This window comes from Mauremys reevesii, linkage group 16 (assembly GCF_016161935.1).
Source record: "Mauremys reevesii isolate NIE-2019 linkage group 16, ASM1616193v1, whole genome shotgun sequence".
NCBI lineage: Eukaryota > Metazoa > Chordata > Testudines > Geoemydidae > Mauremys > Mauremys reevesii.
In genome coordinates, this window is record NC_052638.1 from 33,346,475 (window position 1) to 33,368,985 (window position 22,511).

Genomic DNA, 22,511 nt, shown 5'->3' on the forward strand with positions numbered 1-22,511 from the left:
AGACTCTAAAAACAGAGGAAGAAATACATTAATGTGCAGATTAACGTAATCATAGGCACAATACAGGACTACCAATAGGGAAATGAGAACTGAATGGGAACTTTTCCCTATTAGGTGTTCAGTTAAACAAAAGATATACCTGGAGATTTAGAAGCAGCATCTCCCAATACACAGTAATTACATTTGTAATGGTGTAGAAAATGAGACGGTATAGGCAAAAATAAGGATGTTTAATTTAAGGAGATAAATTTTTGGAAAATTCTGGGGCACGGGAGCTGGACCAGATAAATCAAGGAAGCAAATGAACTGCTGAGAGGAAACAGAAAATGAGCTCACACATAAAATCATGTATTTTCTAGGGTTAAGTGCAGCATCAGCAAATAAATATATTGGGAGTGAAGAAATAAGACAGTATGAGAAATGTAAAAGAAAGAGGCACATACAAGGTGAACAAAAACGTTAGATATTGTACAGAGGAAGACTTGAAATATCACAGAATCAGGTAAAAGTATGCAACTAATGAGACAATTATGATATGTTGCATGTATGAAAACAGAGGTCCATGGGATTGAGTGTGGTTTGGGATCCAGGACTTCCTGAGTTCAAATCGTACTTTGGCATGTTTGAGAATGCTTAATCCTGCTCTGACAGAAGTTAATGGCAAAACTTCCATTTCAACAGGAGCAGGATTAGGCCATTATTCTCTCCCCAGCTCTAACCAGTAAAATGAGGATAATAATTGTAGTGACAGGTAATTCTGTCTCACAGGAGCACTGTAAGGATGACCAAGGATATGTACTGTGCTGTGAAATGCTAAATATGATTATGCGAGGATTTATATCCAAAAGATCTCGAAGCACTTTCCAAACATTAATAAATGAAACTTCAGAATATTCTTGGGACCACACATGTAAGGAAGGCAGGCAGGATTCAGCCCCCAGCAGAGCAGTGATCATTATTTTACAGCTGATAAACTGTGAGATTAAGTGATTTGCCCATCCTCACTCAGCAAATCACTGGCACCGGGGAAATAGAACTCAGGAGGCCAGATTCCCTGACACTCTTGCTATAGGGTGTGAACCTGTGAGTTATCAATGGAATCTCAAGATACTCAGCTTTTCATAGGAGATGCTCAGCAGCTTGCACTGGTGCAGAAAAGAGGAACATCCAAAGAAGATTTCATGAGAGGATAGGGAGGATAAATATGTTTTTTACTGTAGACACATAAACAAGATGCCAACAGCGGAAGAAAAGTAATACCTTAAAGAGTCAGCAAAGGTAATTTACTGACAGACCACTACAAAGCTAAATGAATTCTTTGCCTCGCTTTTCAGCAAAGAGGATAGGGAACACAAGTCAGAATTCATATTAAATTTCCCTGGGGAAGAAAAAGAAATACTGAAGGAAAAGAGGATCATGCTAGAACAGTAATCAAGAAACTTGAATGTCTCAAAACTGATAAAATTTCAGGACCAAGCAGATTCCACTCAAGAATTTCTGGAAGAAAGAGTTAATCATTTAGGGAATCCTTTACAAATTGTATTTGAAAATCATTTAAAAGGGGTGTAATAGTGGGCTAGAGAAAAACGAATGCAACATCTACAATGCATTCGAAACTCAAGACATCTACAGCAGTTCCAGGAAATTACAGACATGCAAACTTGACATACTGTAATAGAGAATACTAGTAAAGTAATCAAAGACAGATTGGGAGAACATCTGAAAGAGTGTGTTTAATTGTCAACTGTCAACATGATGTCACAAAAGGATGATCACACCCGGGAAATATAGTCAAATATTTTAATGTGAAAAAGGCTGGTGTGTGAATCAGATTTACATTGAATTTATGATACATTTAGATCCACACAAAACTGCTAGACTATAAAGGACCAGATGCTGCTGTGGCTCTGAGCATGGCACTCTCCTGAAAATCAGCAAGAGTTCAGAGTGAAGGAGGGCTGCAGGATCATCAGTACTATGGTACCCAGACGAGGCACCTATGTGGCTATATATCCATGCAGCTATATATCCATGCAGATACTGAAGACAAAAGTGAGGGGTAGCAATTTGAGATGAAGGTCCCTCCTCTGCATTCTTTGTACACCCAAACCTCTTACTAACTTCTAGATGTGTAGGAGAATGAAGGGTCAGCTCTGAAGTAACCAACCAATGGAGTGCTATGGGGACCAATATATATATACACACACACACCGGTATATGGAGATGGAGATATACCTATTTCATAGAACTGGAAGGGACCTTGAAGTCATCAAGTCCAGCACCCTGCCTTCACTAAGAGGACCAAATACTGATTTTGCCCCAGATCCCTAAGTGGCCCCCTCAATGATTGAACTCATAACCCTGGGTTTAGCAGGCCAATGCTCAAACCACTGAGCTATCCGTCCTCCCATGTTATTAACTGTCATGTTAATTATGACAAAGATAACTGATTAATATGATGCAAAACTGAGGAGGGAAGTCCAAAGACTATTAGATTTTAGCAGCTGAAAAGATTGAAAGAAAATATTATAAATCTATACAACTGTAGATTGTTTGTTTTATTAAATAAAGAGGAAATTAAGAGTCCCTAACTGAAATACATTATAGTAATGTCAAAAGAAAATATAGAATAGAAGCTACACTGTCACATCTACACAGTTACGTAGCTACACAGAGAAATTAGAAGTTTTTAGAAGTCAAGCATATGGAGAAAAAATACATTGGAATAAAACTGCTAATTCAAAAGTGGGAACAGATTTCAGAAGGTTTCTTGGCTTCTTTCAATACTATAAACATTCAGTTTCTAAATTTTGGTGGTGATGGGGAAATACTTAGCTGGCAATTTCATGGGCGGGGGCCTAAAACATAAATAATACACAGTAGTAGTGGCCTAAATTTGTTGTCATCTATAAATGTTACCTCTGTTACCTAATACCGGTCATTTATATTTATTAGATAATAGCTAGTAAATGCTTAGAAGTTCTAATGAATATGCATGGTCCATATTGACCAAAAGGATAAAATGCAAAACTCTAGGTCTTCTCTGTGGGGGTACTGAGCTAAAGATGAGCAATAAGATTCAGTGTAGGAATGAGTCCTGTGCCTAGCTTTGCTGCTACTACTTTCAGGGCTGGCTTCAGGCACCAGCTTAGCAAGCAGATGCTTGGGGCGGCCACTCCAGAGAGGGGCGGCACGTCCAGGTATTCGGCGGCAATCTGGTGGAGGGTCCCTCGCTCCCGCTTGGAGCGAAGGACCTCCCGCTGAATTGCCACAGATCATGATCGCGGCTTTTTTTTTTTTTTTTTGGCTGCTTGGAGCGGCAAAACCCCTGGAGCCGGCCCTGACTACTTTGTAAACGTTTATAAACTTATGCTTCTCAATTCAAAACTAAACTAAAATTCTTAGAGGAATCAAAGTTTTATGTTTAAAAAAAAAATCTTAAAAACCCAAGGTGAAAAATATTTAGAGGCCTTTCCCCATAAAGATATATAATGTCATATGAGGGGTATGGAAAGCAAAGGGCCGATCTGCAGTAAACAGATTTTGAAACTACTCTAAAACAGCATCTCATAACATGTCTTAAGGGCTGATCCAACTCCCACTGAAGTTAATGTGTGACTTTCCATTGATTTTAATGGAAGCTGATCAGACCATCATTGCAAAAGTACAGGTACAAAGTTTATTTATAGAAAGACAACTAATTTTACCTTGATTTGTCTTTTGTTTTTTTAAACTAATTTAGGGCTCAATCTTCCTCCAACTGAAGTTAATTGGAGTTTTGCCACTGATTTCATAAGCAGCAAGAAGAGGGTACATATTTTCTGTTATTAAAAATAGAAATAACATAGCTATGCTGGTTCCTAAATAAAATTAAAGCTCTTCATCCCAAATTTCTGCTGTAAATACAGTATATTCTCACTGTGACTTTTCTTTGACATATGGGGGCTGTTCTCAACCCCAGAAAGTCTGTTATAAATTCAGTTTTGATAAAATCTACACTTTGCAACCCAAGAAATGTCTCAGATATCAAGAAAGAGAAAAAAACCACACCACCACCTCCTGCACTCTTTACTTCCATGGGAGTTCTGCCACAATAAGGAACTTTGCCAGAATCAAGACCATGAAAAACTTAGTAGTTATCCAATATTTTCTCACATACAAGATAGAAATGGGTAACTGTTTTTATTTACTGTCCTTTGTCATTGCATTCATTATGTTTTTAAATATACATTATCCAAAATGCATTTTATTTACAAGAGATTTCGATCTTTGCGATAAGATTATATTGGAACAGGCTTCAATATTTTAAAATGTATATATGTACTTTATTTTTCCCCAGTACTTTATTTTTTAGAAAGTATATCATGAAACTACAAACTCTGATACCTTCATAATGGGAAAAAAGTCTGAATTCTATCTGTGTTAATCCAGAATAACTATTTAAATTCTTGGAGTTATCCAGCACAAACAGAAGTAACATTTGGCTCTAATAATATAAATACTGAACTATGAAGTTGTGAAGAAAAACTCCAGATGCAAAAGTGATGAATTCACCTTCCACATTTGCTCTTTGCTATTTTTGCAATGCATGTCATTGTTGCCATTACTAACAGAGTCTGTGTTCCATAAAGGACCACTGAGGTCCTGAATTTTGGTAACATAACACAATAACATTAAAAAAAATCTAATAATTATTTGCATAAAATAAGCATTTTTTGCCATTCACTGCCATTAACAAGCAACTTGTGATCTAACAAATGTCACAATCAGTTTCATTTAATTAAAATAATATTTATACAGTAATGCAGATTGACATTTATATATTCATTTACATGAAGCTGGATTTATAGTCAATGCTTTATTTGATGGAGGCCACAAATAATGGCTATTAAACTGCCACAGGATGGACACAAGATCATATTAATGAAATTAGACAAGGCAGGGCACTGATATATGGAGCCCTCCTGCTAGAAAATAAAGTAAGTCATGTCCAAAGCAGATGTTTTCTTTGGCTAAAGTTAACTTTGCTAAATTTTTACTAGGCAGTTTAACTTAAAATATGTTAAGGTGTAAGGGAACAGAATCCCTATGACAGTGCCCTTTGAGATGTATTTCAAGTAAATTAACGCACCATGTTAGTTCTCTTTTTCTGATCTCAAACACATCCATGCAAAATGAATTCCTAAGTATAAGATATGTCTATTATATCAATAGTAGTCAAGTTAGAATTAAGGAGTCTGAAAAACAGCATGTGGGTGGGTGGGAGAAATTACTCATTTCTCTAATTTGTTAACTAATATATGTCTATCCAGGTAATGAAATTAACTATAGATCCCTCCCATTTTTAGGAGTATATTCCACCCCTATTCCAAAAATTGTGAGGTTATTCTAGTGCAAATAGAAGTGACTAGAAGATAAAGGTATTTCTACAGGGAAAAGTCTCTTCTTACCTCCATAATTTGCTCTCCTATCAGACCGTCTGCCCCAGACTATAACATGATGAACTGTGTGATAATTCATTGCTCCTCACTCCAAAGCTTTTCATTAAATATAATACTTCTTTTTCCATCCTTACAGTGCATTCATAACAAATCAGGCTAGTCTGTGGCTCTGTTGCAGTGAATAAATAATCCCAAGTAGCAGAACATGGTGAAAAATGAAATCAAACTTGCCTTGTGGGCAAATTATCTAACTGGATGCTGTGTGTGAAGTTCAAATAAACATTCAGTAAAATGGAATAGCATCTCAAAGCTTGATATTTATCTTTGTGGATTTATTTACACCTCAGGATCTTTCATGCCAGACGGGCTTGGGGGCAGGGGGATAATTTGGGTTTTGGCCATTTGGGCAGGTAATACCTAGCTCAAAAAAGAGCTGAAACATGGGACTCATGTGTGTGAAGGTTAATAACTTAACACAGAGTTCTCAGACTGGATAGATGGCTTACAAAGTGATGGGACATTTTAACTATGGAAAAAATTAGCACTCTAAAGAGCAATTCATAAGACAGACTTGGATACATGGCTCAATTTGGTTACTTATGTTGAAGCTTGAACATAAAACCAGATGCTCAGCTAGTATAAAACAACACAGCTCCACTAACACCCATGGAGCTATGCCAATTTACACCAGCAGAGAATCTGGTCCTGAATCTAGAGTGGACCACAGCATTGTAAGACAGTTAACTCCCATCTCAGCTCCTTCCGGTCCATCTGAAAATGGTACAAACATGGATATTTTTTGTCCCTTTGAAAGTCTTTGGACAATTGATCCAAAATATCTTGGAGCTTTTTGATCCACTCAGCATGGGAAGTGTTCGTGTTTCTGGAGAACTATTTGTAATGTAGGAAAGGCCAGTCTGCTGAGGATGTCTATGGAAAAGGTGTGAATAAGAGCCCTGAGTCACTTCTGCTCCTGTAGCACAAAAACATGTAGCCATGAACAAAACTAAAGATAGGCTAAAAGTCACAATTTTACCTTTGTCTGAAGTGGCCATCTCTCGGCAGGGCACAATCTTTCCCAAACTATCGCAGTGGGCTAGGTAGGCTACGTTATTCCTTTGGTCCAGTGCAGTTTGCTCTACCTCAGCAGTTCTCAAACTTTAACAAACCGAGAACCCTCATTTTGATTTAAAATTTTTTGCAGACCCCCAGAAGCCTCCCACTCAGCCCCAGGTCCCGCCCCCAATCCACCGCTTCCCCCAAAGCCCCACCCCACCCTCTTTCTGCCCCCTCCCCTGAGCACGCCCCATCCCTGTACCTCCGCCTCCCTCCCAGCACCTCCTGCTTGCCACTGAACAGCTGTTCCCCGGCATGCAGGAGGTGCTGGGAGGGAGGGGAAGTAGTTGAAGGAAGGAGGAGGAGTTGATCAGCGGGCCCTGTGGACCCCCGGAGTACCCTCATGGACCCCCCCCCCGGGGTCCGCAGACCCCAGCTTGAGAAATTCTGCTCTACCTGATACAGCCAGTCTGCTCTGCAGGCTGGTGTGGTGCTGGTGGGACTAGGGCCCTGCTCCTCCTCAGAGTGCATCTATGCAGCAATCCCCAAGCTCCTTCAAGCACAAGGATTACAACTGTGACCGGTCCTTGCTCGACCTAGGCACGGGGATGAAGGAACCTCATTCATTCTGCAATCTCACACCTGCAAACCTACTTAGGAGACTAGAGCAACCAGGCCTGTGGTATTTAGACAGGTGCATAAAAACCCCCAGAAATGTCTAACCTCATCCTGAGGATTCCTCCTTCCAATACTGCATAATGTAGACATGTGCATTTCAGAAAGGTAGTTTCCCCTCTCTTCTGTGACATAGAAACAATGCCTCAAATCAAAGACTTAGCTCCTCTTCCTTGCTGACATACCCTTTCCCTTCCTGTAGGTGGCCAGGCTGCATTTCCAAATGTGAAGCTAATAAATGATGCTCATGGAACTATATGTTCAAGATAGGCCACACTATGCACAAGGATCACAAAGGATTGTGAACAGGGTCGGCTCCAGGCACCAGCGCAGCAAGCAGGTGCTTGGGGTGGCCAACACGGAAAGGGGCGGCACATCTGGCTCTTCAGTGGCGGGTCCCTCAGTCCCTCTCAGAGGGAAGGACCTGCCACCGAAGTGCCGCCGATCGCAGCTTCTTCTTTTTTTTCCCTGCTGCTTGGGGCGGCAAAAACGCTGGAGCCGGCCCTGATTGTGAAGGTTCATTTCAAGGATGATGACAGAGACTGTAGACCTCTGCAAACAGAAGAGAAGATCTTACCCCTAACTGAGAAAGGGGAAGAGGAAAGTCATTGTGCATCAGGTAGGTTCATCTTCCCCAGAGACCCTAACAATGACTATGCTGTCCTACTCTTACAGTGGGTGCAGCAGATATTTCCACCAAAGCTGGGCCAGTCCTGCTCATAGCTCTGTGTGAGAGGTTTGGGCTATAGCTCCCTCCAGGGGTAGAGAGGTCTAAAACTACCAACAGCACAAGACAAGTTCTCTCTGCATTCAAGGGAATGTCAATGGCCCTTACAGAAGGGGCAGGGAGACTCCTTGAACCTCCTTCCCTCTGGTGTATGTGAACTGGGGCTGGATACAGTTTTGCTCAGGATGTTTAACAGCAGTGATATATTTTCAATACCTTACACTAAAGCGCTGTGCGGATTTATTGCTATTGTTAGAAAACGACACCAGAACGGTTCCTGACTAGTCTAGAAAGAATGCTGCTTTCATTTAAAAAAAAAACCAAAATGATATTTAAAATGTGTATTAAGTCAAGAGTCAGATTTTGATCACAGGTGAATATCCAGTGCAGCTGCATGGGAATGATGGAGTTCCATTACTGGATATTCACCTGTGCAACTGAGATAACAGTCTAGCTCCAAGCATCCGAATGACGACATTCAGTAAAATTAGTGTATTCATAGGCAGAATTATGCAAACAACAAATCCTTATATGGGATACTCACTCCTTTTGGAGGGCATGCACCTTCTTCCCCACTCATATGATCAGTGTCTTCTAAGGACATGCCACCGATCTTTCACTTATGCCTACGCTGCACTGTTGAAGTGAATGCATTTCACTGCTAAACATTCCTCTATTCATTACATTACATTAAAAATGTAAGATTTACGCAGAGCAAATATGAAAGCAGAAGAGGCCCCAAGTGAACATCCTAAGGCAATATCAGGGCAGCTAGAAAAACACGTAAAAGCCCAGTCCTACAGGCGTCACTGAAACAAAACCCTCAAAGACTAAATGACTGAGCCCTTTCATTTTGGTCAGCTTCCCTTTCTAAGTCTTGGATTCATATACTCTCTGTTGCCTCTTTTACAACAAAAGGAGTCTATTCCCTCAATGCTTGGAACACCCATCATCATTTTATCATTAACGGAAGGTGATGCATAAGCATCAAAAGCAGAGCAGGCTCCGCATACTGCATCCTTATTTCATCTCCTCTCCATAACTCTGATTTCATTAAAAATCCAGTTTACCAAATTTATTCAAAAAATAAAAGCTACAACAGACAAAAAACCCAAAACTAATCTTCTCTTGCAATTATGTGGTCCTTATAGGACATTCTGCTAAAATAAATCCTAGAGGAAAGAGACATGCAACATTTTAAAATGTTTTATCAACTCATGCATATCAGCCACTGAAAATGTAAAGTTTCAGAATGCTGAGCACCCTGCCCCAGTGAGAACCTTTGCAAGTACGTTTGAAAATCAGCCTCCAACCTGGGATGCATGTGTGCACATAAACCCTGTACCTATACACTGATATAAATATGCAGAGGACCAAATCCTGATCCCAATCAAGCCCACGTGAGTTTTGCCACTGACTCAGGCCTTGGTCTGGAGTGTTTTAGCCTACAAAGTACTATTACTGAATTAGGCTACAGAAAAGACATGATGTTCCTTTAAACAATTTGTAGGATTGCTTCTACAAGCTACACCATGTTCCACTTCTCTCATTTACCATGCAAGAGTTAGGGCAACATTTCTCCTGTCAGACTGCTCAGCATAAATAATAGATATGTCATTTTTTTAACTGTCAACAACATATCTGTAAGTGGTGCACTTGGTGCTTTTAAATATCTATAGCAAACTTTTTATTTGGCATTATACGTAGGTAAAACTATCCAACTAGACTGGAAATGATTACAGAGTAGAAATGCATATCCTAAACCATGGAAAGAGTCTCACACATTGTTATCCTTATTAAATATTTAACTAACTATCCCCTCTCCATCGTTCTCTGTTCCACCAATGCTATCTTCAATGAAGTGCCAAGAAGGTATTTAAAAACAAATTAGATTGGCTCTGTATAATAATATTCATATAATAATGTTTGCATTTATTTACCAATGGCCAGATTCTCAGCTGGTGCAAATGAGGATAACTCCACTGAAGTCAATAGAGCCTGGCCGATTCACACAAGCTGTGGATTAGGCCCCAATGCTGTCATTGAGAAACACATTTGTTTACAGTACAAATTCTTTTCTGAAGTAAGTATTAAAACAGAGAGTGGCAGACACAAAGGGTAAGTGACTACAACAGAGATAAGGCTGTACTGGTTGAGTTATGTACATCAGTGCAAATACTGAGCCAGATCCTCAGCTGGCATAAATGGTCATAACGCCATTGAAGATCAGCTGAGAATCTGTCCCATTATTTTTTATTAAAGTGATATCAATTATTTTCTTTTTAATCAATGCATCCCACTTGAGCAATCTTTCCTCCAACATTTCAGTTATTCCTCTAATACCAGCAATATGCCACTCAATTTCTCTTTCTTTGTGCTTGGGCAGAAGTGTCCTTTTCATGTGATTCTTAACATTTTTGGAGCTGTCATTACAGTTCATTCCAGTATTTATCTGCCATTTGGAGGAATAAAATATTTCCGTTCTTCCATATGTGTGGGTACTTCACAGTGGAAATCTTCCAACACTTTTTTTTTAAAAATAAAACTTTTTCTAATAACTCCCAGTGTTTATATGTAGCTGTATGAACATTCACTTATTAATCTCTCTACACCTCTCATGAGATACAAATCAGTAACGATTCCCATTTTGCAGACGGCAAAACTGCAGCACATGAAAGATTATGTGATTTGTACGTGGCCAAAGAGCAGTCAGTGGCAAAGGTGGAATTAGAACTCAGAGGTTCCTAGGTCCCAGTCTCATACTAACATGATAGCAAACACACTGAAATCACAGCTGCTTGTGCATTAACAGGCAGAGACTTATTCCCAGACCTCTGAAAAAAATGCATTCATTGTACAACATCCACTCTACCATCCAGCTAGCATTTCTAGGTTCTTTTGCCCAACATTTCCCACTGTGCTTTCACCAGAGATACCAGTGTTGAAAGCACTAATACACACAATGCCTTCACATCTGCCAGCGTTTTAAGCACTATGTTGGAGCAGAGTTAGATGACAGCATTTAAAACACCAGCAACCCACTTGGAGCCCTCCCTACATTAGAGTTCCCATTTTTGCTACCTCTGGTGGAAATGAATGGTTGGAAGCCACAGGGAAATTTAGGGCAAAAAAGCACAGCACAGACAACCCCCTTGGGCTGAGGAGAGCATTACCTTAACTTGTCAGGCCATTAAAAAAAAATGGTCATTCTCACTTTAAATAAATGAACAAATTAACAGAATACACCATGTTCAGCTACATGATAAGAAGCATTAATGAGATCCAGGAATTGCTTGCAGTTTGACTTCTCCCTCTCTTTAAATAAACATGGGCTAGTGGAAATGTTATACAACAATGCCATCGCCATAAGTGTAGCTCCATCTCCTGTCACTCCTGCAGATGAGTTACAAATCTACAAGAACTTGTTTGCTCCATGCTTCCAGCCACCGCTAAACTTAAATTAGTAACTATGTGGGCCTCTTCCAAGGCATATCAGAGACCAGCTGTGCAAGGACCTGTCACCTTCTTGTCAGTGAAAGTTTTCTGTCCAAAGAACTTTCGTCATCCCTCGGTCCTCAAGTAGCTGGATGTCACTTGAAGAGACAGCTGAAGTCACTTGCAATGAATGGTCTCAAATCAGAGCTCACTGCCCTTGTCACAGAAAGTCTCACCCCGCAGCTAAAACTGTCACTGATCGTGTTTAGATATGTACGCTGAGGTATCAGATTAGAAGAGAGTATGCACGAGATGGAAGTTTAAAAGAGGCCAAGTTGCAAGGAAAATATTAATAGGGAGAATTGAGGGCTTGAAGGGTTAGCCCTTTCCCAAACCCAATTTATACTTCCCATCAAATCCAATAAAAAATATCTAGCTTCTAAAAACGGCATCTTTCCAACCAACATGTTTGAGAAGGAGCTAAAACTTCAAGTGCTATGTCCAGAAAGCACATAGATTGCAAGGATATTGTGGCATTTCTGCAGCATAAGTTACTTCATTAAGAGAAAAATCCCCAAAAGGCATATTCCAATCTCAAGATGGTAGATATATGTGCTGTAGCTTTAAAAAAAAGAGAGAAAATTATATTTGGTACATTTTTGGAACTACAACATTTGCAAGTGTTTCTGAATCTCCTCTTCACTCTAATTTGCTTATGTCTGAGTAGTGTAGTCTAGTGGTTATGGCAGGAGAGTCAGGGCTTCGTGGTTCTAGGCCCCACTCAGCTACTGACATGCAGTGTGACCACAGACAAATCACTTAACCTTTATGGAACTCAGTTTACCCATTGGTAAACTGAACAGTGTACGGTTGCCAGAGGGCACTGAAGGACACTTGTTTCTGAAACTTCACCTTCCCATGTCAAGATAACAGAGTCAAGCTTGAGAGGGAAGCTATCAGAAAGACGAGGGAGTAGGGACTGTCTAGGAAACAGTAATTATGCTGCCACATAATTCATTTTAAGAGACCATTGAATCAATATGTCAGAAAAGCCAGGTGGAATGGAATGTTCTGTGGATTCCTTAATAACACATTGCAGCCGGGGGCACCTCTCATTCTCAGACTGAGGCAAAGGGCAGTAAAATGGCTGCAAGACCAACAGCTGTATTTATAATCTTGCTGCTGCCAAATGACAGGGCTCCCCCAAATACATTTCCAAAAGGGGACTTTTGTTTGCCAACTAAGGATGTGGCAAATTGGCCAGTCAGCTGCTCCCAAACATATTGGGAAGAGGAGTATTGCATGCTATTCCACCCTCCCAACCACCCCAATCCTCAGAAGACACTACCAAGTACAAGGGGCTGCTGGAGTGGGTCCTGTGGTTGGAGGGAGGGGAAAGGAAGGATCCCAAGGGCTGTTGTGGGATGGAGAGTCCCAGGCTCAGGCCCTGCCAGTTCAATTCTTCTCTGAGATTTATTGACTCCTTAAAGAGTTTGGCCCCAGTCTGCATGTTCAGCCTTGGAAGCAGACATTCTCCTCAATAAGGACTATGCCTAGGCCACATATCACAGCTAAGCCATTCTCATATTATCCAAGTGGGGAAAGGGGTAAGTGAAATAATTTGTTCCAATTATTTAGTTTAAAAATGAGAAAATTGTTTTGTTTCCACCTTCAAAACATGGCCAAAAAAGAGTTTTTCCCCCAAATGTGATATGCACACAAACATTCTCCTTGGAGAAGAAACCAAATACAGACTATTATAAAATTCAAAAATTGATTTTAAGTTTTTCCCATAAAGTTATGAGTACATGACAACGTATTCATTCTGTGAGCTCCACCTCTAATGTTTGCTACCAGCTAATCCCTATAATAGAGAATTTACACTTGGGTCCTGCAGGAAGCTACCATAGTGCACTTTGCATTTAAATGGCCCAGAAGAGTGAATAACTAGATTCCCAATAAAAAAAAAAAAAACAGGAGTACTTGTGGCACCTTAAAGACTAACAAAGGTGCCACAAGTACTCCTGTTTTTTTTGCGGATACAGACTAACACGGCTGCTACTCTAGATTCCCAATGGAGCTGTTAGCTGCTCAGCCCTTTTTGGAAAAATCCGGCTACTTCTGTAGGAGCCTAAATGTGGGCTAGGGAGTCTACTTCAGACTCCTATTTTTAAAAATCTTAGTCTTCATATTATGGTGAACATCTTTTTTTCTTCTCCATAACAAAACATTTTGGGCTCAGAAGTTTACTGGAAATACTGGTGACATCCAAACAGAGTTGACAAAAGAAACAGAGCTGACAGATCAGTTTCAATATCAGCACAGTACAGCATGAATATTTTACTCTTCCCAGGCCAAAAAACTACTTCATTAGTTGAGTACAGCAAATCTGCGAAGATGGGATCACAAAATGCTTGAAAAAAAATGGATCCTCTAGACATAGGATTTAAAAATATATGCATTTGTTTTCCAGTAGACACATATCAGTATGAGCAGAACAGAACAAGACAACAACTCCATAGACAACAGGCATTCTGCCTTAAAGGTCTCCAAAAAGAGAGATTAAGGGAACACAATAGACCTTGTCTGTGTTCATTAAAAGTTTTGTGTGGGAAAAATTCAGCCTTGTCTGTGTTCATTAAAAGTTTTGTGTGGGAAAAATTCAGATTTTTTACAAAAACAAAAAACTAAAAATTCAAATTTGGGGTTTTTGACAAGATGAATATTTCCAATATTTTCAGCACACAATAATTCATTTGACATGCACACATAAATTCTCCTTGGAGGAGAAACAAAATACAGAATATTATTACCCAAAAACTGATCCATGGAAGTCACTCTGCTAAAGCACCATGTGCCTGATCATTGAAATAAATATGGCATTTTACATTGACTGTTAACTATACTGGAGACATGCTCTTTGCATGCTGAAAGGTCATTCTGCCAAAGTTTCACATATAGACTGTCTGCGCCAGAATGGACTTCATACATTTTGGAGAGACAAGGTGGGTAAAGTAATATCTTTTATTGGTCCAACTTCTGTTGGAGAGCAGAGCTCTGTGTGGCTCGAAAGCTTCTCTCTCTCTCGCCAACAGACAGTGGTCCAATTAAAGATATTACCTCACCTACCTTGTCTCTCTAATATCCTGGGACCAACATGGCTACAACTACTCTGCATTCATACATTTTGGTCATGCAAGCATCTATTCAAAAGGACTTTTTACTGCCAGTTCTGCAGTTCTTTGACACACAGCTCTAACAATTTCAATGGGGAGCAGGACAGTTGTTAACATTGAATGGCTGGGGCACTGGCAAAATCAAGGAGACGCAGTATTTATGGTTGCTATGTGAGAATAAGAAAACCTCAATCCAGTTCAAACTATGAGATATGTTGGGTGCTGTGCTATTTACACTGTTTCATTCTTTTCCTATGTAATGATCTTAATCTGGCAAATACATTCCCACTGCCAAAATATGTATGTTTACAGGTGGAAAATTGAAACGCATGACTTCCTCAAGGTCTATATGAGACACCTTGGCAGTAAAGCATATCTTTATTGTAGCATCATACTTCGTGCCAATATAGTTAAGTGTCTGAATCTGTCAGCATTTCCATTATAAACCTTGACCATAAAAATCTGCTTTGCGCTGAGACTCAGAAGCCAGAGGGTTCAATTCTCCCCTCATAAATCAGAAGTTATACTAGTGTAAAACTTGTGTACTGGGAGGATTATCATTTGTGCTATACAGACAGAGTTACAAACCTCTATATGCCCAGGTGTATGCACACCTCAGCACCTAAAATGCTCATATCCTTGCTGCTTGCAGTAGCTATATGTGCAAACAATTGTTATGAATCACTGATGTGGACATGCAAATCCTTGTTGTTGTTCTTGCTAGCTGTAGGCTTACCTGTATTTAAAAAATTGATGGCAACAATGTACCATTTAATTTTAGAAGCCACTTCTGAAAACTGAGTATTTGACAAAAGACAGCAAAGAGTCCTATGGCACCTTATAGACTAACAGATGTATTGGAGCATGAGCTTTCGTGGGTGAATACCCACTTCATTGGATGCATGACGAAAGACAGTCTGATCTAACAAAATAAGCACAGGACGGTAGAGACAGCAATTCTTGAATTCTTGTCCCTCTGCTGCCAGTGATTTGCTGAGCCACTGTACTCATGTTCTGCTATCTCACTTTCTCTAGGTTTTTAAATGAGGACAATAGTACTTGCTTACCTAACTCAGTGGGTGTTATGAGGATTCATAGAATCATAGAATCATAGAATCCAAGATCAGAAGGGACCATTATGATCATCTAGTCTGACCTCCTGCAAGATGCAGGCCACATAAATCCATCCACCACACCACAAGTGAGCAAGCCCCCCCTGCCCCATGCGGAGAAAAGAAAAAAAGGGCAGGGCCATAGCCAATCTGGGAAAAAATTCCTTCCGACCCCAATGGCGGCGCAATGGCTGAACCTGAACCCATGCGGAAAACTCTCCACAAAAACCCTCTGGAAAGGTTATATATATCATACCAGGCACCTGACCATGACTTATTATCCCATCATCCCATCCCATCATCCATCATATCATCCTAAAATTTCTTAAAGTTAATCTCCAGTTCCTTCCCTTTCCCTCCCTCCCTCCTGTTTCTAGACTGTTCCAGCACTGCAGAAACCTTCGCCTAATTTCCAGCCTGAATTTCCTTGACTTTCAGTGACTGACAGTTATATCCCGTGTCCCCATTTGCACTGAGCTGATAATTCTTCTTTATTCCTCTTCCTTTTTATTATTCTATATATATTAAGTGTAATCATCATATCTCCTCTCCTCTTTCTCTTCTCTCAGGAAAAAAAACCAAGCTCAAGCCTCTCCTTTCATTCCTCTCTTCTCATCCTCTCATTCTCCATTCATTCCTCCTTCTTTTCTTCTGTTCTGTCTTGTTCCTTCTTTTCTTTCTAAATTCAAAACACTTAACACTACACACAAAAAGGTCTCTACTCATACTCTATATAACCTTATATACTTACTAGCCTCTCCCCTACCCTCTACCTAATGCAACCTTAAACCCAACATCATTTTTTTAAGCTTTTTACACATTGCTCCACATCAGTCATTCTATATTCAGTCATCAACCAACCAGGACTCCTCCTCTCCTCCTCCCCCCCTTCCCTCCTGTCCCCCCCAGCCAAAACTAAAGTTCTAATAAGAATCCATTTAAAACATCCCACTACACTATTGATTTTCAATTTCATCCTAATACTAATACTCCAGTTTACAAGGTCATCTATCTCCTGAATCTCTCTCCCTCCTCCCTCTCCCATCAATACCCCCAACTTGGTGTCATTCAAAAAACTTATCAGCCCCTACTCCTACCTGGTCTCCCTCCAAGCAAAGCAAAAAATAAAATAAAATAAAATCGACCCCCAAAACCCAGGACGAGACTCCACTGGTAACCCCCACCTGTTCCCCCCCTCCCCTTCATCACTCCCCTCCTTCTTCTCCCCTTTCCACCCCCCCCTTTTCCACCTTTCCCCATCCATCTTTTCAATTTTTCCAATTCAACCAATTCTTCATCATGCGGTTTCAAAATCAAACTTACTCCATCAGATATATGAGATCCACCGATTCCCTTTGTCTAAAAAAAAAAAACTCTTCAAAGAAGGAGATCAGTTGGTTTGGTTGGATCAATCTTCAAAATTATCAAATCCCAACCTAAATCAATCCATGCTGCACTGCTCCGAACTCCTTTCTCACTCTTTTTTTTTTTTTTTTTTGACTTTGCATACTACTAGACTACTAACAGCAATTATAATCCCCCCACTTCACTTTTTTCCCTTCTTGAAATAGGGAACTACATTAGCTAATCTCCAGTCAGTCAATCCCTTATTATTTATTAGGATTTATTATTAAATTATTAAAGATTTTATAAATAATATCTTCTAGGATTCTTATTATTCCATATTTTAACCCCTTCTTTTTTCCGTTAAGCTGTTCCAGTTTGGCTACCTCTACAACTACTTCCTGTCTCCCCCATCCTCACCCCCCATTCCATCCCCACCCCTCCATTTCATTCCCTTTCTTTAGCCTTTTCTCATTCCCTTAAAGAGTATATTATTTTTCAGAGATTAATTGTTTTCTCCCTCCATTTAACCTCATTCTCCATTTTTTTAAAGTTTTCTTTCTTTTTTTTTCTTTTCTTTCTTTCTAAAAATTTAAAATTCTTTTTTTTGCCCTTGCTTAGATCCATCTCCATCCATCTCTTTTCTCCACTCTCACAGCTTTTCCTCACTCTTTCCCCTCCCTCTGGTAGTCCTCCTTGTAGGTTCCCATTTTCCACCCCCTCCATTTTTTTTTCTTTTTTTTTTTTCCTTTTCCTTTCTTTCTCTCTAAGCTCACTCTCTCACTGCTACCTGCTAAAACTACCCCGGATACATGCCTCCCCCTTCTCTCCTTCCTGCAACTTCCTGCAACTTGAACAACTTCCAACTTCCAGTTGCCCTTTCATCCCTCAGATCCCCAAAACTTGTCCCTTAGTCCAACTTATAACTAGTCTTCCTTTTTTTAAATTAGCCTTCTGAATTATTTTGACCCCCTATTCCCTCCCTATTGATTATCTCCCCTTTATTTTAGATTTGATTGGAATTGATGATCCTCATATTTCAAACAAACAATCAACAAAAACCTCAACAAAAAGTCAAAAAAATCCTCAAAAAAATCTCCCTATCAAATCTTCAGCAACCACTTGATGAATCGTTTCAAAAGCTATTCGAATCAAAAAAATTATTATTATTATTAGCATTATTTATTATTATCCCATTCTATATCCTAAGTCCCCTCCATATATAAGTTTTTATTAGTTAAAGTTCAATAAACAGTAATTAAGTTCTTAAAATCTAAAAAGCTCTCTCGCCAAAAATCCTACTCTCTCTCCCAATCACTATCCTGATGAGGCACCCCTGTTTTCCCACTATCCCATTGTTTTCCTCTCCTGTTTATCCACCATTGCTCTTTTTGCATTGTTCATTGCCATTACATTTTTATCATTATACAGTGCTCCTTATTTTTATACATTTATCTTTCCCCTTCCTACCACCTAACATTACCTTCCCCCTTCCAGCCCTTCCATCTCCACCATCCACTTTCCTCACCTCCACCCTTCCATGTTTCCCATCCCGTTCTATGAGTTCCTCCTTCCATTTTTTCTTCCAATTCCTCTCCTTCTCTTTGGTCCCTCTTTCCACCTTTTTTCCTGTTGGGCCTAATTTTTCTTTTCAACTCCCTCCTTAGGGACACCCTTCACTCTATGACTTGTAGATCTCCAGTATGACTTGTAGATCTAGAAGCTGCACCCCTCTTCCCCCTCTTCTATCCCCCTCTTTCTTGTTATCTATCTCCCCCCCTTGTCCCTCTCCCAATGTGAATCCCCTCCCTCTCCCCCCCCCTCTCGAATCCCCAGTGTCCCCCCTCCCCAGTGTCTAGTCTCTAGAGCCCCCCTCCTCCCTCCCTCCTCCCCCCCCAGATCTACCAGCTTCCCTCTCCCCCTTCCCAGTTCCTCTCCCCCAAAAGCCCTCCCCCCCCATCCCATCCCCCAGCCTCCCCCAGCCCCCTCCCTCTCATTGTAACACTCAAATCCCTCTCTCTCTCCTTCATCTTCCCCCCTCCCTCAATCATCTTGATCCTCCCCCCCCTGAGCCTCACCCTCTATTCCCTTCAGCCTCCCACCGAATCTCAGGAGCCTCTCCCTCCTCATTCTTGAAGAAGCTCCCCTCATCAGTCGCTCCAGACATCTGGATGATCAATCTCCATGTCATCTCTCTCAACCTCCTTTTCCTGGAAGGGGTTTCACCCATCTCTTCTTTTCCCACCCTTCCAGCACACCTTCTGTTCTCCGGATCGGCCCTGTAGGCACACCTGCCCCAACCTCCTGCAGCTGGGCCTCCCCAATCCATCTGACTGACCCCTGCCTGGGGACCTGCCTGCCCTCCTACTCCTCCCCCCCCTCCTCTAACCTATCCCCTCCCCCTTCCTCCCTCATCCCTGGTTGCCCTATCCCCCCATCCTCCTCCCCCCAAACCTGGTGCCTTCCCATCGACTCCTCCCTTTCTTCCTCTATGGAATCCGCCTCTCTTTCCTTTCTTTCCCTCTTTTTATTCACCTCTTTTTACTTTCCCCTCTCACTCCTCCTCTTCACTCCTTCATTCTCTCTCCTTCTCCCAGTCCCATGCTTCCTCCCTCCATCTCACTCCTCTGCCTTCCCTTTCCCCTCCCCTCCTCCCTCCTCTCCTCCCCCTCTCTCTCCCCTCTGCCCCCTTCCCCCCTCCCTCCTCCCCCTCTCCTCCTCTCCCCCCCTCCCTCTCCCCCCTCACCCCCTGCAGCCTCTCCATCTCCAGCCTCTCAGCCTCCTTCAGCCTGCAGCCTCATCCTTCCCTCTCATAGCCTTCCAGGCTCTATCTCCTCCTCCACCCAGCTCTATACCACAGCTGCTCTATGCTCCCATCCTTACCAGGTCCTGCAGCCTGCTGCTGGCTCCCCCTGGTCTGCTGCTGTGCTCTCATCCCTGGTGTGTGCTGGCTGCTGCTGTCTGCTCTGGCTGCTGCTGTGCTGGCTCCCTTGCAGCTCTTGCTCTGGCTCCCCCTCCTGTTCGCCTCCTGCTCCCCTGCTCCCTGCCACCTCCCTGCTGAAGTATGCACATATAAAGCATCATAAGAGCATTAAGCAGCTGCAGTGTCTGGTTTAGCGTTCCCTCCTAAACAGTTAGGTTTTTCATTGCAGGTTTATATCTTATTGCTTTATCTTGGTTACTGGAGAGGTCTGTCCTTAATTACACAGCATGCAGTATTTGTTGTAAAATCAAGAACCACTTGCTTTATGGTCAAGAAAGAGAAGCTTTAAGAAGCTAGGAGCCTAGAGCTGACCAAGCACTCTAGTCCCTAGAGTTACTAGCTATTCCTCCCCAGGAGTGGATTTAATTGGCAGATGGGTGTGCCATGGCTTAATTAGGCAGGAGGCTGACCGGCCAATGAGAGCAATCAGCCCATCAGCTGGGCACAGTTAAAAGACAAGAAAGAAGTACCAGGGGAAGGCTGGCAAGGGCCAGGGGATACAGGATCTCAGAATGAAGAGATCTTTCCTTAGCCCACTATCGAGGGTGGGAGAAGGGGGAAATTTATTGTCCACCTGTATGTTGCTGCACAAGGCTGTACAGATGAATTGGTGGCAGGGACCTAATAGATAACACACCGCTGCTTATAACCCTGGAAAGCATGCAGCCTGTTTGTGGAGGTCCAAAAGGTAGAGAAGGGAGCCTTGTCATAGAGCTATTAGCACATCCTGGTGAACTTTAAAAGAGCCACACTGATATTTTACCCAAACCTTATTAAAAGGTATGTATTTTTTCTGCCTCTCTTTTCCTATTGTTGCTGCCCTACTCAGACATTTTGTACACCCACAGCCTTCTCCTGCCTCATTTGCTCTATTTGTGACATCACAAGTCACAATCCCCATGGAAACAGTTCTGTTGTCAAACGCAGGAATGTGGCATGAGAGGAGGAGTTGTCCGGTTAGAAAATCTTCTGTTTACATACAAATATCTTGGCAATCCGCAATGCTGGGAAAGGAAATACAAAAATAGTCTGACAGTTTAAATGAGGTTTTTGTAACATGTTGTAGTCTTCCAGCTGTACCCTGATGTGATCAAGGTTCTTAAACTCCAAAATATCCTTACTTTTTTGGACTGAAAAAGAAAAATGGAGCCGTTTTGCTCAGCACAGCAATATGAAAGTTTGCATGTCTGATATTATTTAACATGTAGGAAAGAACTGCATTTGAACACCTGCCTAGGAAACTGCCTTTTATACAGACAGTCTACTGAGATGTGTTTGGAATTTTAAATCCGTGTTTTGTTTTTCCTCTAATCTTTTATTAATGGTTTGTGCTCCCATTAAGTACTGTGTTTCTGGAGAGAAGCACCACTCATCTTACAGAATCCGGGGAACTTATTTGAAAATAATAGGGTTTTAGTTGATTAAAATTGGCATTTTTGCGCTTAAGGCTGGTAATGGACATCTTACTGAAAAAAAGGGACATCACTGTGACAGCAGCAGGATGGAAGGCAGTGCGAGGGACTGCAAACCAACTCCCACCTTGCTTTAATTCTGGCTTATCAATCACAAGAGGTTACTTTAGGACCAAATTCAAGTGCCCTTTGCTGCTTTTGTGACAGAGATGGGCATAAGTTAATGCCGCATTCTGACTCAGCCACAGCTCCTCCCAGAGTCCTCTCACACAGCTTAGTTCCTGCAGGGGGAAAAGCAATCTGGGCAAGATGGTCAGCTCAGTGAGCAAACTCATTAAGATACACATTCCATGCTGAGGACCCTACATTCCTTTCTGGAAAGCCACAAAAGTCCTCGGAGTGTGGCTTCCTGTGGGCTGTAGGGAGCCCAAAGCAGTCTGCAATGGAACTTGGGATCTGCTTAACTACATTTTTGCCATATATGAAGGAGAAGGCCAGAATTTAATCCTTAATGTTTAGGGCTAAATTTTCCAATCTCAGCTCCTTGAGCTGGGTAAGTAGTGGACAGGGCCGGCTCCAGGGTTTTTGCTACCCCAAGCAGCAAAAAGAAAGAAGAAAAAAGAAAAAAAAAAAGCCACGATTGTGATCTGCAGCTCTACCGCCGCCACTTCAGCCTTTGGCGGCAATTCAGTGGCTGGTCCTTCGCTCCGATAGAGAGTGAGGGAACTGCCACAGAATTGCTGCCGAAGACCCAGACGTGCCACCCCTCACCATTGGCTGCCCCAAGCAGCTGCTTACTAGGCTGGTGCCTGGAGCCGGCTGTGGTAGTGGATGTAGAATGGTTTCAATCCAATTCTCCCTCTTCTGATTTCATGATGGATACAACCAAGATTATCAGATGGTAAGAGAAAACCACTGCAATGTGTGAATTCTCTCAACGGGTCATGAAAAACTAGATTCCTTCACAACCACTTGCAATGGCTTCTAAGCTCAGGCTCTGACGCAAATCACCCAGAGATGGTAGCAATAGCAATGAGCAGCTGTCTGTTTGGGGTACAGACAGCACTTTTCATACATCCCTTCCACTCCAAACACCCAAAACCAAAACACACACACAAAAACCAAAACCCTATTCCAGATCAGTGGAGGC